We start from the raw sequence: 12,073 nt of genomic DNA, 5'->3' as shown, positions 1-12,073 counted from the left end.
TTTTATTTCCAAGCTTTTTTTTCTTACTGCATTCTTGACATATGCACTGTTAATTAACCAGTAAACAGTAATGATTTTCTTTCATTTGCACTACCAATTACATCAATAATTATTCCTTTATTCACGGAATATATTTTGCTAACTGACCTTGGGCTCAGTGTGGAATACAAAATGAGAGAGAATTGTTAAAGTTCCAGTTGACGCTTTGAGATTCCTAGGGAGTTCTGCCTTTAAGTTTTGAATTTTAATTTGGGAGACATCAACAAAGATCTACCACAGAAAGATATAGGGTTTCAACTAAATATATTACTTTGACAGAAGTCACTGAATTCTACAATTAATTCTTGCCTGTAGATCAATGGATTTCATAAACTACAAGTCATTCTGACAAGATGAAACAAATATAAATCGTTAGTGAAATCCTGATAATGTGGAACAATGGGCTGTGAAACTAGGTCAGTTGATATTTGCTTTGGAACATTTTTTTGTCCATAGTATTTCATACTTGATTAGCCGTGATAATGCACTTGACATCTTTGGTAATTGATCAAATGCCAATTAGAACTTGTATGCATATGTGCAAAAAGTGCAGGGAGATGCTTCAACATGATGTACTGTGATAGCAAACAAAATGTTAATTTAAAACTATTGGAAATCTGTCAAAAATGTCTCTTTTCTAGCCTGAAGAATGTACACATTTTTCTTCTTCCTGTTTTGGGGTAGGTAAAATTTAATGTCTTCTAGCCTTTTGCCTGTCCCAGTGAAATGATTTGTTTGATTTTGCTGTTCAAATTACTGGCATTAAAATAGTAAGTAATAATTAATCCTATACAAGGAGTAAAGAGAGGAGATCCTTGTAAAATGTTGCCTCTTAGTGACTTTTTTCAGGAAAAACAGAAATCTTCCTACACAGCTGTATGAAGACTTCCAAATTTAACTGAAATGTTTATGCCTCCCACTGCGGATTTTTCATTGCAGTTTGTTACAGAACATTTCAGTCTAAGATATGAACTGTATTTTCAATACGGTTCAGACGTGTTATGAGGCGTTACTTTTCAGAGCAGGGGGAGGGGGTGAATCCAAGATACTGTTTTCTCCAATTATAGCCTGAGCAGCAAAAGCTATGAGAAGAAAACTAGACTTTGAAATCTGAGCTGGCTTCTTTGGATAGCATTGTTACTGTTCTGTCTCAAGCTAAATTCCATCTAGTCACAGATGTCTGGGTGGAAGAGTTGGACTAAGATGACATGTCTCATGAGGGTTTTTGTTGGCAGTCTAAGAAAAACTAAGAACTAGATAAAGGGAACTTGTTTAGTTCAAATGAAGACTTCATTAATGAACCCTGTTATGCCTATTTTTGGAGTGTTTGGATTTTCTAAAACATAGACAGTGATGTATTATAGCTGGTTACAGTGGGATTAGCTGGTCACTTTTATCTTTTTGTGTATATGAATTTGTAATTATACATGTAGGCAAGTGATCTTTACTGTAATAATGAGGTTCTCTTACACTTGATCCATCTGAACTGGATTGTTTCATTGTTCACTTTCTTCGTACACTATCATGCTTATTTAATCTTCCTGCAGATATTTTTTTAGATCTTTATTTTCCTCATAAATTTAATTAGGATTTTATCTGGGATGGTGGCTGTTTCATTTGAATAGTTTCTTGTTTTTCTTGTGATATAGTTTTTTGAATGTCTATGTAAATGCCTATGATGATAGGCCCAGTACCGAAGTCCTAATTCAGCGCCAAATCTTGGTGTCATGGACTTAAATGGGACTTATGATTGAATAAAGACTACAGCCAAGATTTCCAAAAGTGACTAGTGGCTTTGGGGTGGCTAAAATGTGGTGGTCCAAGCTGAGACACATTTAAAGGAGGCCGATTTGCGGGGAGAATGTTAATGCTTTCTGAAAATCTGACGCCTTTAAGGTGTTTCAAGTTGAGAGCCAAAAAATGGAGGCACCAATAATCACCGGTCACTTGGCCTACAGGATTAGGGGTGCATTCTGTTATACCTCTATTCACACTGTGTAATGCCTTATTGATGACAGGACTGTTGCTTCACAGTGCACCATGAGTAAGGGGCTGCATTGTCCTAGGAGGGGGGCAGGGAATTAGATTTTGATTCTGAGTCTCTGTTTAGTTCCATGCTCCAGGAGGTAGTAATTGGTGCCAGTTCTTTTGCTGGCTCAGTTTATTTCCCCCTCTGTGCTGACTCCACTGCACAGGCTGGAGCATTGGGGAGTGTAAGCACAGCTCTGCCCATTCTTGTCTGTAGTGCCTGCTCTCTTCCACTCCCCCACCTGAACATCCAATGAGGCAGATAGCCCACACAGTAGAGTAAAGGGGCTCTTTACCCACTCTAATCCTCTACAGGTGCACAGCTGGCACTGAGCCCTCATTTGAATTCTGTGGGGTTGCTCATGGAGTACAGTATGTGAGTAAGTGTATCAGCTTCAGGTCCTTAAAAATGAATTAAAAAATAGTCTAAACCCAAAGGGGACTGGAGTAGTTAAAATCTGGGAGAGGGAAGAGAAAACACAAGAAACAATCAGAAGAGAGAGTTCCTGCCAAGTAAACACCCCATTCTCCCCCCCCCCCAAAAAAACCCCAAACCCCATAAACCCAGATACTTTCAAACACAAACGGAAGTAGTTTGTGGAGGTGGCTGGGGATAGTCTGAAGATTCTCTTTTTTGTTTTGGTGCTTTTTTTCCCCAGGTCTTCAGGTGCAAAATCAAACCTAGATCCAGCTCTCCCTTTGAAATGTCAGCGACTCAAGCCCAGCGTTTGTCTGTTAGACAACTTGTTTAAGATAGTATTAGCATTCAGATAGTCACAATGAGGCTTTGAGGTTAACATCCCATTAAGATGAATGGGAGATGTTCGTACCTCAGGCTGTAGATTCAACAAGACAGTAGCACATTGATTTACATAGTGAAGGCTATATCTTGGCAAACCAGAAGGACTGCAGACTTCTTTTTTTCCTAAAGGAAAAAGGGAAGCGTAGATTTCTAGCAAGCACAGTAAAGGCTGCAAAATGCTCCAATCAGTGGAGCCAGTGGAATTGGATAGCCGCTGGCTTTTATTTCAAACCAAAAGAGATCAAATGAGCCTTTCACGACCCGAGTTCAGATCTTAGATGGGGTCAAACACAGGTGCCGGTGTGCTCCTCACACCAACCACCAGGCTCTCTTCATCCTAGCTAGTCTCTCACCCAACCCAGTCCCCTCCCACGAACCCTTTTCTGACAGGAAATGTGGGACAAACATTATGTAACCTTTGCTGACCTCCACGTTGCACATTGTCTCCATGTTTAGTTTCTTTTCTTTTATTCCGTTTATTTCTTTTCCACCTCAGTTTCATTTTCTTATCTCTATAGCACCCCCTCTTTCTTCTTCTTCATTCCTGTGTTTCCTCCTTCCTCTCTGTTTTTATCTGCTTATTGTGCTTCCTTCTCTGCTTCTTCTTTTTCCGCACGGGACCTTTTCTACTCTCTCTGTCCTGGTTGCTGTCCTCTGCCAAGCCAAACCCATCTCTTTTTCCTCCCCTGTGACTCTCCATCTCCTCGTCTGTTCTTTTTTCTTTTCCTCTCCCAAGTGGGTATTTTGGGGCTCCCCTATGTATGGGCATGATGGATTTGTTTAGGAATAGCCCCACATCAACTCTCCCAATGTCTCTGGAGCTGTCGGGCCTTCCTGCAAATTCCAAGGTTCTTCTGCTCTGGTGCAAAGAGCGAGAGAAGTTGTGGAATTTGCAGAAAGGTAAAATGTCAGCCAGTATGTCTCTATAACTTGTTGTTGAAAGCACTGGTGTGGTTAACCAGTTCATAACAGCTTAATTTGAGCACCATTCTGAAGTAAAAATTAATTTGGTTTCATTTTAGTTCCAGTTATTCATACCACAAAACCACATTGCATCATTGTTTGGCATGTCTGGGAATTTTCTGACCAAGAGGAGAACCCAGGAATGGAGTGGCAGGGGGTGCTAAAGGTCAAAATTGAGGCGCAATTGGCAGAGTTATACCTCCTACAGCAGCTACGCTCACTATGATGCAAAGCTGTTATTCTCCTGCTCACTTTGGCCTTGGCTACACTTGCGAGTTACAGCGCTGTAAAGGCTCCCCCAGCGCGGTAACTCACTCCCCGTCCACACTGGCAAGGCATTTGCAGCACTGTATCTCCGTGGTTGCAGCGCTGCATGTACTCCACCTCCCCGAGAGGAATAGCGAGTATTGCGCTGCCGCTGCAGCGCTGCGGCGCCAGTGTGGCCGCCCAATGCGCTGTGAATGGCCTCCAGAATTATTCGGCAGTATCCCACAATGCCTGTTCTAGCCACTCTGGTCATCAGTTCAAATTCTACTGCCCTGGCCTCAGGTAACCAACTATGTGACCCATCCTTTACATTCCCTGGGAATTTTAAAAGTCCCCTTCCTGTTTGCTCAGCCCGGCGTGGTGTGGAGTGCTATCAGCGAAACTTTCCAGGTGACCATGCCTCCACGCGCCAAGCGAGACCCAGCATGGAGCAATGGCAAGTTGCTGGACCTCATCAGTGTTTGCGGGGAGGAAGCTGTACAGTCCCAGCTGCGCTCCAGCCGTAGGAATTACGATACCTTCGGGAAGGTATCAAAGGACATGATGGAAAGGGGCCATGACCAGGACGCCCTGCAGTGCAGGATTAAAGTGAAGGAGCTGCGGAGTGCCTACCGCAAAGCCCACGACGCAAATGGCCGCTCGGGTGCTCCCCTCGCGACCTGCCAATTCTACAAAGAGCTGGATGCGATACTTGGGGTTAACCCCACCTCCACTCCGAGCACCAACATGGACATTTCAGAGCTGGTGTGGGAGGGGGAGGAGGAAGAGGAGGAGGAGGAAAACGGGAGTGATGGTGGTGAGCCAGATGGAGACACCCCGGAATCCCTGGAGCCATGCAGCCAGGAGCTCTTCTCGAGCCAGGAGGAAGGTAGCCAGTCGCAGCGGCCGGTACTTGGTGGAGGACAAACAGAAGAGCAGGTTCCCGGTAAGCGCTTTTTTTTTTTCGGGAAGGAATTTTTTCGGTGCGGGCTCTTTGGGAGAGGAGGGTTAGGCATGCATGCCTAGATGCGGAATAGTGCATTGATGTGGTTTATCACATCGCGGTAATTGGCCTCGGTAATCTCCTTGAATGTCTCATCCAGAACGTGTGCAATGCGCTTGCGCAGGTTTATCGGGATAGCCACCGTGGTCCTTGTCCCAGCCAGGCTAACGTGTCCACGCCACTGTGCTGCGAGGGGCGGGGGGACCATTGCTGCACACAGGCAAGCTGCATATGGGCCAGGGCGGAAGCCGCATTGCAGTAGAAGACCTCCCTTGCTTCCCAGGTCACCCTCAGCAGCGAGATATCGTCCAGGACGAACTCCTGTGGAAAATGTTGGGACAGTGTTCAGTGTAGGTGCCCCCTGAAGCTGTTGGCTCTCCCCAAGGCACAGAAACCTAGAGGACAGTGCAGCCCTGAAACAATCAGTCCCCCTTACTCACCATTTTGAGGCTCCCGTGAGATATGTGTGCTCTGTTTCGGATGGGAAAATTATGCTATTGTGTAGACCCTGTGTGTTTTCTACTCCTTAAGTGTGGGGGGAATCATTACTCTGTCTGGTATAAACAATGCTGCCTCTGTTAAATGTTGCTTTTTGCCTATACAGCAGCATCAACCTTGAGACCTCAGCCGTCCCTCTTATCGCCTGCTCAGAGACTGCAAAGACTCAGGAAGAGACCGTGAAAAAGCAAAGAAGACATGCTGCAAGAAGTGATGCGGCAATCCATTAAAGAGAATGAGAAAGCACAGAACTGGAGGGAGAGAGAAAGCAGGATCCGCCAGGAAAACGCAGCGCACCGGCGGCAAAGCACCGCGCACCGGCAGCAAAGCACTGATAGGCTCATAAGCATCCTGGAGCGCCAAGCAGACGCTATCCAGGAGCTGGTAGCCATGCAGAAAGAGGTACAGTACCGCAAATTCAAACGCCACCCCCCCCCCTACAGCCCTTGTCCCAAAACTCTTTCCGTTGTGCCCCACTGTCACCTCCAACCCACTTTCCCCAACTTCCGTGTTCTTCATGCCACCCGCTGCCTCCAACACCAGTATCTTCACCACCCAGCCCTGAAAACCACGACCCTTACCCTCTGCACTCAACCCCCATCACCATGCAGTATAGCTGTCCTGAAGTGCAGCACTCACTGCACAGCACACCAGACAGGACATACGCGAATCTGTGATTGTACTGTTCCCCACTCCACCCCCTTGTTTCTTTTCAATAAATAAATTTTTTTCCTTTTCAATAAATGGATTCTTTGGCTTTGAAAACATTCTTTATTATTACATAAAGTAAAAGACTCCTTAGCCCAGGAAATAAACAGGCACTGCAAGTCTGCTTGTCTGCTTAGCAAACACTGATTCCTAAAGATTGGAACTACTGCACTTCACTCCCGTGCAGGGCACCAGATATCACTGCGGATTTTCAGCCTCAAATTGCTCCCTCAAGGCATCCCTAATCCTTGCAGCCCCGCGCTGGGCCCCTCTAATAGCCCTGCTCTCTGGCTGTGCAAATTCAGCCTCCAGGTGTTGAACCTCAGAGGTCCGTGCCTGAGTGAAGCTTTCACCCTTCCCTTCACAAATATTATGGAGGGCACAGCACACAGATATAACTGCGGGGATGCTGTTTTCGGCCAAGTCCAGCTTCCCATACAGAGATCGCCAGCGGGCCTTTAAACAGCCAAAGGCACACTCCTCAGTCATTCGGCACCGGCTCAGCCTGTAGTTGAACCGTTCCTTGCTGCTGTCAAGGCTCCCTGTTTAGGGTTTCATGAGCCACGGCATTAACGGGTAAGCGGGATCTCCAAGGATCACAATGGGCATTTCGACTTCCCCTACCGTGATCTTCCGCTCTGGGAAAAAAGTCCCGGCCTGCATTTTCCTGAACAGCCAAGTGTTCTGAAAGATGCGTGCGTCATGTACCTTTCTGGGCCAGCCTGTGTTAATGTCAATGAAACGCCCACGGTGATCCACAAGTGCCTGGAGAACCATAGAAAAATACCCCTTCCGATTAACGTACTTGGATCCTAGGTGGGGTGGTGCCAGAATAGGAATGTGCGTCCCATCTATCGCCCCTCCACAGTTAGGGAACCCCATTTGTGCAAAGCCATCCACTATTTCTTGCACATTACCCAGAGTCACGGTTCTTCTGAGTAGGATGCGATTAATGGCCTTGCAAACTTGCATCAACACGATTCCAACGGTCGACTTTCCCACTCCAAACTGGTTTGCGACCGACCGGTAGCTGTCTGGAGTTGCCAGCTTCCAGATTGCAATAGCCACCCGCTTCTCCACTGGCAGGGCAGCTCTCAATCTCGTGTCCTTGCGCCGCAGGGTGGGGGCAAGCGCCTCACACAGTCCCATGAAAGTGGCTTTTCTCATCCGAAAGTTCTGCAGCCACTGCTCATCATCCCAGACTTCCATGACGATGTGATCCCACCACTCGGTGCTTGTTTCCCGAGCCCAAAAGCGGCGTTCCACGGTGCTGAGCATGTCCGTGAATGCCACAAGCAATTTCGAGTCATACGCGTTGCGCAGCTCGATAGCATCGTCGGACTCCTCACCCTCACTCTCACTGTCACTTTGGATCTTAAGGAATAGTTCGACAGCCAAACGTGACGTGCTGGCGAGACTCGTCAGCATACACCTCAGCAGTTCAGACTCCATTTCCCGCAGACAGATCGCGCTGCACAGAAACCGTTGAAAGATGGGGCCAAAGGTGGATGGAAACAAAGGGATTTCTGGGATGTTAAGCAATGCATCACGGGGCATTGGGACAGGACCCAGAATCCCCCGCACCCACGCCCCCTTCCCACATCCCATGGCGCCAGAATGGGAAAAGGTGCTCTGTGGGCAGGGCCGGCTCCAGGGTTTTGGCCGCCCCAAGCAGCCAAAACCAAAAAAAAAAAAGCCGCGATCGCGATCTAAAAAAAGACGCGATCGCGATCTGTGGCGTCAATTCGGCGGGAGGTCCTTCACTCCCAGGCGGAGTGAGGGACCGTCCGCCGAATTGCCGCCGAATACCTGTAACTGCCGCCCCTGTCCGGAACGGCCGCCCCAAGCACCTGCTTGAGAAGCTGGTGCCTGGAGCCGGCCCTGTCTGTGGGATAGCTGCCCATAATGCACCGCTCCCAATAGCGCTGCAATTGCCGCAAATGTGGCCACGACAGTGCGCTGGGCAGCTGTCAGTGTGGTCAGACTGCAGTGCTTTCCCTACTCAGCTGCACGAAGTCAGGTTTAACTCACAGCGCTGTACATCTGCAAGTGTAGCCAAGGCCCCAGTTGATACTAAAGCCACTCCATTGTTTTGGGCAGTAGTTTTCAGCCTTAGACTATGTCTATGGGGTTCACAAAAGATTTTTGTTACCATAGAACAGTGGTTTTCAACCTGTGGTCCGTGGACCCCTGGGGGTCTGCAGACTATGTCTAAGATTTCCAGAAGGGTCCACATCTCCATTCAAAATCTTTTAGGGGCGTATAAATGAAAAAAGGTTGAAAACCACTGGTTTTGAGAAATAGTTTGAATTTTAATTTAAAAGAGGAAAACACAAATTAATTTTTTCTAAAACCCTTTTTGTCTGCTTGTAAATTTTGATTTGCTAGAATAAATTCATTTATTGACTGTTCCAGCATGTGTAATTAATTAATCAGTCTTGGCACAAGATGTGAAACTCAGAGCTATTATTTGTCGGACAAAAATTGCCGCATACCTGGATTTCTTCATTTTTCTCTTTTACTAACACAGCAGAGCTAGACTGAGGGTCAGATACTTTATTAATGACTCCCGGTTGCATTATTTTCAACATCTCAACCATCACTTTAAGTTACACAGCAGTGCACTTGGAACTCGATATAGTTAGTGTCTAATAAGCTTCATTTTCTGTACCGCTAGCTCATGTTCTAGAATGTTAGTTTCCCAAGCATGATACTAAGCAATTTTAGGAAATGCTGATACAATGCTGTAGCAATTTTCCACAATTTGTTCCTGACAAAGAACTCACTTCAAAATTGAGTTGGCTTCATTTTTGTTCGAAACACTGGTAAACACAATTAGCCTCATTAACCTTGGTTTCTGTTTTCATAACAGAAAATTAGCCTACAATCACTGGTATGCAGGAAAGCATTGTTATAATTAGTCTTCAACAGTCTGATATGAAAAATCCATCCAGTCTTTAATTTCTTTGACATCTCAGTATATACAGGAACATATCTGATCTTTCTAATATTTACATCAGGGATTGGGTAAAGTCCAGGGGTAGATCCTCCATTGGCTTCCTGACTCCACTGATTTACACCAACTTAGAATTTGGCCCTTTAAGGTATGCAGGAACAAAACTAATGACAAGGGGATGAAATCCTGTCTCCGTTGAAGCTAATAGGATTTTTTCCCTTTACATCAGTGGAACCAGGATTTCACCCATCAACATCCCCCCTCCTCCTCCCCCCCAAAAAACCCCCACTGCATTTCTCCAATTTTATGCTGATATAAAAAACTGTGTTGCTCCAGCTTTGCACTGATGTAAGTCCATTAAACTCCATGGTGTTACATCAGCATAAAATGCAGTAGTGAGTCCAGGCCTGTTGTTATGCCTGAATATTTAGTAGATATTTTGAAATCTGCAAATACGATGAATATTTATTAAAGTACGCTTTCAAGAATTGCACAGCTCAATTTAATATACATCTAAATTAATAGTTGTGGTTTTTGTTTTAATGAAATTACTGTTTCTAGAATGTTATTTCAATTAAAGAAATAAACTATGCCATTAGCAGGAACATATGTGGATTATATATTCAGAGGTTCACACCTTATATGTGTAACTCTCCTCCATTACCCTCTTAGTGACACATCTATTGTGGCAAAAAGTATGACACAAAGAAAATGCAACAGCCCTAATGGTAAATGATACTATAAAAAGACTATATAATATTTATTGATTAATTATGAACCAAATCATGCAATCCTTCATACACCCATTGAAGTCAGTGATGCTAAGAAATGAACTTCTGGATTGGGTCTATTGTCATCAGTTCATACAAATTGAACCCAACACTAGGAAATGATAGAAAATAGAAGAGAGGAAAAAAAGGAACCTGTTGAAATGAAACGACTCCCCTGCCCCTGATAAAATCCTTACTATGTTTAAGAAAAAATGTATGCCCTTTGGGAAAGGGACCAGTACTACTAATAGTGCTGAAGAAAGGATTTTTGCCTTAGAGTGGGTGCAACATAGGATAACAAAGAATACTAAGCCTTAATTTTTAATTATGATGAAAGGCTAAAGGGTTATCACCACATATCTGTAAAAGTGTGAGGATAACCCATACGTAATACAAGGATCATACTTGGAAGAGGCAAGTGTCCATACTAGGCATGATACTGTAGTCAGTCCTGAATAATTGATCCTTGTATTTCATGCAAGGATCGTTGACTTTGATGGCAATAATATCAGGCCCAATGGCTGGGATTCAAGTGAAGTGGGTTCCATTCTCAGCTGTGACCTCAACACCTCTGTGACCTTGGGTAAGTCACTAGGGCCAAGAGTTTCAAAAATCCCCATTAATTATGGAGTGTCCAATATCTTTTAAGTAAGCGCGGGTCCCCTTGTCTGTGTTTGGAATTGGTGCTGAGCACCTCCCAATTGGGCCCATGGTATCTGGAGTTGGACACCAGAAATTAGAAGCCACTTTTAAAACCTTAGCCATAACCTAGATTTCCCCATCTGTAAAATAAGGTAACAGTAACCACATACCTCCCAGAAGTGTCATAATTTCTATAGGGGATGCTAAGTAAATGCAATGTATTATTTTAGTGAAAGACAGGATAAGCTATATGTATCTTAATTACATGTATAATCACAGCACCTAGATACTACAGTCGTAAGTGATTAAGCAGTGTGCATAAGGAAGTCCACCTGCACAGTAGAAAGCAGAAAAATAACTGTATTTTGCCCATTTGCGTGGACTGGCTGTGCTATAAAGTGTAGATCCCAGGAACCTCTCTAGTGGCTGGTGAACTCTCCTTGCCTAAGGGACATTTTTCTGCTGTATTAAATATTCCTCTTATTTCTCAATTGTTCCTCTTTCTAAATGTATATGGCACCCTGGGGTGTCTCAATTTGAATGATCTGAATTGCCTCCGTGTCCATTTGGGGATCAGGCTAGAGGGCTGTGAAATGAAGCTGAACTGTTCTCTTTTGGTACCTAAACTGCAAATGAGAAATCTTGGAATTCAAATAGAAATTCATTCAGGTCACAACATATGTTTATTATAAAACAATTAAATGATCAAAGAATAACTAGATAAGAAACAGTAATTTAATTTATGAGGTGCCCTGAGCATATATGATAGAAATAAAACAATGTTAGTGAAATTAACATTGCTTGTTTGTTTCAACCAGAAATATGCAAAATTCTGATAAATAGCAAAGCCTCAAAACACCATCTTCATTCATGCATGAGGCACCCTGTGTGCAAAATTATAGTGTTAGGAATGTCAGACAATCAAGCAGTCTAATTGGCTGAACTGCTTACATGCCTCATCATGAACACAGCTGATTTTAACTTTTTGTTTGCCACAGTTTAGTTTGTCCAAAGAGTAGATGTTTATTATAGTTGCTTTATCTCTTGTGCCCTTCTACACTAGATTTTTCTTTAATGTGCCATTGATACACTAGTATTCGTTACCTGTGGTAGTAGCTGCAGGATTGCTAATGTAGACAGGCCAGCAGCATTTCAACCACTATGTCATCTACATGTAGTCTGAATAGAGCTGGATGTCATGGTGGTTAAAATGCCAGCAGTCAGTCAGCATGACAGCTCCAGTCATTGCTACAGCTGATGGAGTTAGAGTGGTGGAGTACTTGTGGCATCTTAGGCTTGGTCTACACTTACCCCCCAAGTCGAAGTAAGGTACGCAAATTCAGCTACGTGAATAACGTAGCTGAATTCGACATACCTTACTTCGAACTTACCGCGGTTCAGACGCGGTCCACACGCGG

Source organism: Terrapene carolina, unplaced genomic scaffold (genome assembly GCF_002925995.2).
Source record: "Terrapene carolina triunguis isolate 2854851 unplaced genomic scaffold, T_m_triunguis-2.0 Scaffold67, whole genome shotgun sequence".
NCBI lineage: Eukaryota > Metazoa > Chordata > Testudines > Emydidae > Terrapene > Terrapene triunguis.
Note: the sequence above shows the minus strand (reverse complement) of the source record.